The sequence below is a fragment of the Penaeus vannamei genome, chromosome 33, assembly GCF_042767895.1.
Source record: "Penaeus vannamei isolate JL-2024 chromosome 33, ASM4276789v1, whole genome shotgun sequence".
NCBI classification, from domain to species: Eukaryota; Metazoa; Arthropoda; class Malacostraca; order Decapoda; family Penaeidae; genus Penaeus; species Penaeus vannamei.
Window position 1 is genome coordinate 27,424,220 of NC_091581.1, and position 5,000 is coordinate 27,429,219.

Here is a 5,000-nt window from a genome sequence, read left to right on the forward strand (position 1 = left end):
TTCTTATCTACGTTTGCGTATATGTTGATGAGAACGTATGTGTTTCTCGCAGTGTAGTCGTGTATGATGTTGTGTTTAAGAGAAAGAGAGTGAGAGTATGTGTGTGTATGTGTGTGCTTATCTGCGTGTGCGTATATGTTGGTGAGAATGTTTGTGTGTTTCTCACAGTGAAGTCGTGTATGATGTGTTTAAGAGAAAGAGAGTGAGAGTATGTGTGTATGTATGTATGTCTTCTTATCTGTGAGTATATGTTGGTGAGAACGTATATGTGTTTCTCGCAGTGTAGTCGTGTATGTTGCTGTGCTTAAGAAAAAAAGTATGAAAGAGTATGTGTGAGTGTGTTCTTATCTGTATTTGTGCATATGTTAGTGATGGTATCTGTGTGACTGTGCTTTTTAATGTGTGAATGTGTTTATGTTAAGATTGAATACGTGTCTGTCTTTACATGTATGATTGTTCATCTGTGTGTGTCTTTGTGTGTACTTGAAAATGTGTTTGTGATAGCATATGTTTTTTCGCATTTTTGTTTAAATATGCATATATGCTGCCTTGTTTGTTTGTGTGTTTGTAATCGCACCTATTATACTGTTTATCCGAACATATGCCCGTCAAATCCTGTTTTCCATGTATGTTTATGTATACATTCTTCCCATACATGTACATATATATTCCTTAATATTTGCATGCATGTCTGTATCAAGTCCAACCAACCCTGCTTCCCCCCCCCACCTCCCACCTACCCCCCCCCCACCCTACCCGCCACCCAACTCTCCCCCCCCAACTCTCCACCCCACCTCCCCCCTACCCGCCACCCAACTCCCTCCCACCTCCCCACCCAACCCTCCCCCGCCCCCCAACTCTCCCCCCCCACCCCACCTCCCTACTCAACTCTCCCCCCCACCCCACCCCCACCTCCCCACCCAACTCTCCCCCCTACCTCCCCCCAAAAATTTCCCCCCCCGACCTCCCCCCACCCCCCACCCTACCCGCCACCCAACTCTCCCCCCCACCTCCTCACCCAACTCTCCCCCCCCCACCTCCCCACCCAACTCTCCCCCCCACCCCACCTCTCCACCCAACCCACCCCCCACCCTACCCGCCACCCAACTCTCCCCCCCCCCCAACTCTCCCCACCCAACCCTCCCCCGCCCCCCACCCACCCCACCCCCCCTTCTCCCCACCCAACTCATCCCCCCCACCTCCCCACCCAACTCTCCCCCACACTCTCCCCCCCAACTCTCCCCCCCACCCCACCCCACCCCACCTCCCCACCCAACTCCCCCCCAACCCCTCCCCCCCAACCCTCCCCCCACCTCCCCCCGAACTCCCCCCACCCAACCCTCCTTACGTTAGCAATCGTTAATGCTTTTGAATATCCCAACGAGCCGACCGTTTATTTCCCTCACTATAACGACCCAAGTTTTATAACGGATTTGGATTGCAGGGTAGCGGCCTCAAAGCGAAATTAGCACATGCATTTGTGAATATGCATTTTGTGCATTGCTGTAAAAAAAATAAATACTCAGTTGGAATGAAGAGTAATGAAAACTCATTATGCTAATAATGATGATGATAAAGGCGGTTGGGGAACTGTTAGCAACGATGAGTAGAGCGGTTTGAAGAGACTAAATAAGGATGATTATATTATTTCGTTGACTGTTATCGCTATTTTCATTGAATATATACATGTGTTTGTTTGTGTGTTTGTGTGTGCGTGCGTGTGTGTGTGTGTTTGTGTGTGCGTGCGTGTGTGTGTGTTTGTGTGAGTGTGTGTGTGTGTGTGTGTGTGTGTGTGTGTGTGTGTGTGTGTGTGTGCTCTGTAGTTTCGCTGATGTATGTATTTCTGACGAGGATGTATTCGAAACAGGTTAAATAAATCCACTGTATTATGAGGATATTCATTCTCATTTATACCTATACAATATGCACAACTACGTATGCTGTATAGAATTTATGGAAAATACAACATTCATATTATGGAGAAGCATATATTTTGTTCAATAATAACCATACAAGGTTTTGTGTGGATGAAGCAATTTATAAAACTGTTTAGAGTTGGTTAGCATAATCATTGTTCTAGGTTGTATGTACTCTTAATAACCTGTACGTTTTATGTGCTATAGGCCATGTGTGTGTGTGTGTGTGTGTGCGTTTATAGTGGTCTTGGCAACTGTGGTTTGTTGATTTTGGATTCATGAATAATAATGTCTCTCGCTCTTTTTATCTGCCTGTCTGTGTAGTCTCTTTCACTTTATCTCGATATATGGATGTATATTTGTATATAGATATGAATAAACAAACTCGATATATAGATGTATATTTGTATACGGATATGAATAAACAAATATATATATAGATAGATAAATCGATAGGTAGATAGAGAGAGAAAGAGAGAATGTTTAGGCGTGTATGTGCACGTACGTACCTGTATGTATGTATGTGTGTGTGTGTGTGTGTCAGTGTGTGTGTGTGTGTGTGTATTCGTGTGCGTGCGTGTGTGTGTGTGTGTGCGTGTTCGTGTGTGTGTGTCTGCGTGTTCGTGTGTGTGTGTGTGTTCGTGTGTGTGCATATTCGTGCGTGTGTGTGTGTGTCTGTGTCTGTGTATTTGTGTGTCTGTGTCTGTGTATTTGTGTGTCTGTGTCTGTGTTCGTGTGTGTGTATATGCGTGTTCGTGTGCCTATTCGTGTGTGCGTGTGCGTGTGTGCGTGCACGTATACCTTCACACGATACTTATTCCCCCGGAAAAGTATTCGCTACTCTCTCCTTCTGCCCCGAATCTCATAAAGTCTTGGGAACTTCCCGCCCGTCTTCACTACACATACTTTACGAACCGAAAGTTTTTACACATACGGTCGGTGGCCAGCTGATCCCATCCGCGGGAGGCCCAACGCAAAGGAATTTCGTATTCATATACGTCTTTATCAGTTTTGCGCTTTTTCTCGTTTCTTTTTTTGTTTTCTTTATCTTATTTCTTGTTTTTTTTTCTCTCTCTCTCTCTCTTCTTTATTTTTATATTCATATACATTCTCATCATTTTTGCGCTTTTTCTCGTTTCTTTTTTTTAATCTTTTGTTTTTCTTTTTATATTCATACACATCTTTATCATTTTTGCGCTTTTTCTCCTTTCTTCTTTTTTCTTTTGTCTTTTGTTTTTCTTTTTATATTCATACACATCTATCATTTTTGCTCTTTTCATATTTCCATTTTTTTTCTGTTATTTTTTTTCTATTATTTCTTTTTTTATAGTCATACACATTATCATTTTTCCTGTTTTCCTGCCTCTTTTTTTCCTTCTTTTTATATTCATACATATCTTAATTATTTTTGTTCCATTTCTTTTCTTTTTTCTTTTTATATTCATACACTATCATTTTTGCTTATTTCCTATTTCTTTTTCTTTTCTTTCTTTTTATATTCATACACATTATCATTTTTGCTCTTTTCCTATTTCATCTTTTTTTTTCTTTTTCTTTTCTATTCAGACACATTTTTATTATCATTTTTGCTGTTTTCCTGTTTCTTTTTTTTCATTTTTCTTTTCTTTCTTTTTATAATCATACATCATCATTTTTGCTCTTTTCCTATTTCATCTTTTTATTCTTTTTCTTTTCTATTCATACACATCTCTATTATCATTCTTGCTGTTTTCCTGTTTCTTTTTTTTTCATTTTTCTTTTCTTTCTTTTTATATTCCTACACATCTTCACCATTTCTGCTCGTTACCTTTTTCCTTTCTTTTTCCTCTTTCTTTTCCTTTTTTATATTCATACACATTATAATTTTTTCTCCTCCCATTTCTTTTTTTCTCTCTCTCTCTCTCTCTTCCTTCTTTTTATATTCATACACATCTTTATCCTTTTTGCTCTTTTCCCATTTCCTATTCATTTCTTTTCTCCCTTTTTTTTCTTTTTTTTATTGACAAAATTGCCGTTATCACTGACGGAATCTCATTTCCTCTTCAAGCTCGGGTATAGATTATTGCTTCATTGATTAAGTTTCGTGAGAATAGATATTCCCTCATTATCTTTATAAGTGCGATAATGTATCAGAGTTCATTTAGTCTCCGAGGATAAATATCTTTTATTATTATTATTTCATTTAGTCGCCGAGGATAAATATATTTTATTATTATTATTTCATTTAGTCTCCGAGGAAAAATATTTTTTATTATTATTATTTCATTTAGTCTCTGAGGATAAATATCTTTTATTATTATTATTTCATTTAGTCTCTGAGGATAAATATCTTTTATTATTATTATTTCATTTAGTCTCTGAGGATAAATATCTTTTATTATTATTATTTCATTTAGTCTCTGAGGATAAATATCTTTTATTATTATTATTTCATTTAGTCTCTGAGGATAAATATCTTTTATTATTATTATTTCATTTAGTCTCCGAGGATAAATATTTTTTATTATTATTATTTCATTAAGTCGCCGAGGATAAATATTTTTTATTATTATTATTTCATTTAGGCGCCGAGGATAAATATTTTTTATTATTATTATTTCATTTAGGCGCCGAGGATAAATATCTTTTATTATTATTATTTCATTTAGTCTCCGAGGATAAATATTTTTTATTATTATTATTTCATTTAGTCTCTGAGGATAAATATCTTTTATTATTATTATTTCATTTAGTCGCCGAGGATAAATATCTTTTATTATTATTATTTCATTTAGTCTCCGAGGATAAATATCTTTTATTATTATTATTTCATTTAGTCTCCGAGGATAAATATTTTTTATTATTATTATTTCATTTAGTCTCTGAGGATAAATATTTTTTATTATCATTATTTCATTTAGTCTCCGAGGATAAATATCTTTTATTATTATTATTTCATTTAGTCGCCGAGCATAAATATCTTTTATTATTATTATTTCATTTAGTCTCTGAGGATAAATATCTTTTATTATTATTATTTCATTTAGTCTCTGAGGATAAATATCTTTTATTATTATTATTTCATTTAGTCTCTGATTTTTATCA